This window comes from Tupaia chinensis, unplaced genomic scaffold, assembly GCF_000334495.1.
Source record: "Tupaia chinensis unplaced genomic scaffold, TupChi_1.0 Scaffold000121_1, whole genome shotgun sequence".
Lineage (NCBI taxonomy): Eukaryota > Metazoa > Chordata > Mammalia > Scandentia > Tupaiidae > Tupaia > Tupaia belangeri.
Window position 1 is genome coordinate 1,518,699 of NW_006159588.1, and position 1,557 is coordinate 1,520,255.

The following is a 1,557-nucleotide window of genomic DNA, read 5'->3' on the forward strand; positions in this document are numbered from 1 at the left end:
TTTCTAACAGATGATTGATTTCATGTACAAACATATGCCTTCACCAATTCCTGATCAAGTCCTGAAGATGGTGGTAGTTTAATTAATAGCTTTTTATTTCTTTTTAAAAATTATTTATTTATTTATTTATTTTTGGGAGGTTTTTGCTATAGGGCGCATGCGCTCGCCAGACAGAGAGAGACAGAGAGACAGAAAGTGAGAAATCACCCCCAGGGAGGATGGCCACGCCACAATCCCTTCTCCTCCATTCTCCTCTGGGGATCTTGGGCATGCATGCACACGCAGCCGGCATGAAGTTTAAGCCACCAGGTCCAGGACTTGAACCGCGGTCGACTACATGGGAGTCCAGCGGCATAGCCATTACGCTAACCACTGGTCCCTTTAATTAATAGCTTTAACAACTTGATGTTTTCTTTTTAATAACAGGACAAGCTGCCTAGGTAATTGCTGAGTTGTAGGTTTACATTTCATCTGTTATCTACTGATTTTTTTTTAAGGGTTTTTGTTTAATACATCTGCAAAGAATGCATATACAAAGAACTGAGACATGAGAAAGCATTGGGTCAACACTAAAGGATCTACAAAAATTAGGATTGGAGGAAGGTGGAAAAGATTACCTAAACATTTTTAAAAATTGGAAACTGCAACCAAAATAAGCTGGTAAAATCCCTATTAGCACTTATGAAGAGTCCTCATAAGACTCCTTCCAAGATTTTTAGTAAACTAGAGAGCCTCAACTGGCTGCTCTAGGGTTCCTCTTATGCAAAACCAAAAGGGTATTACTCTGACTGGTCCCCATGTTGTTAAATGTTCTCCCCACCCCCACCCTACCCCCAGCTTCTTAATGAACCAGGCTCCATCCTCATAACTTGAAAGAGGATGTGAGTCAGTCCATAGACATCTGTCTTCTAGCACCACCCCTCAGATTTCCTCTGTATACCAGGGCTTCAGTTGTTTTCTAGGAACACTGAATCATACACTAGTGAGTTGCAAATCTAGGCTAAGCATATAAAGACAATGACTAACGGGAAAAAAAAATCTTTTAATTACAAACTCAATCCATTTGGTGTATTTCAAAAGGTGCAATACTTTTCTTAATTTATCAGTGAAAGAAGTTAGAAATTAACTTCCAAAAAAATCAGCAAATGGCAAACGAGTTTCCTTGAAAGTCACAGTCACATATATAGTGCATTCTAGAAAAGAGGAGGATCAAGGCAGGTTCCACCCACTCTTATGAGTTTCATCAAATACTGGATCTACTCAAGGGCAGAGAGAAAAGGCAACTTTCAAAAAAGAGTATGTTATTAAATGAGGCATTTTCTATACTCCTTCCTAAGAGCACCAGGTGGGGAACATGTTTTCTAAATTAGAACTAGGACGTGGAATGTGGAATCAATCTGTCCTCCTCCACTTAAGGGCTGGCTGTCCACTGGTTAATGAATTTAAAAACAAGACTAAAAAACAAACCCCACACACACACTCCCCACAAAAAAGAAGAAGAGGAGGAGGAGGAGGAGGAGGAGGAGGAGGAGGAGGAGATGAGGAAGAGGAGGAAGA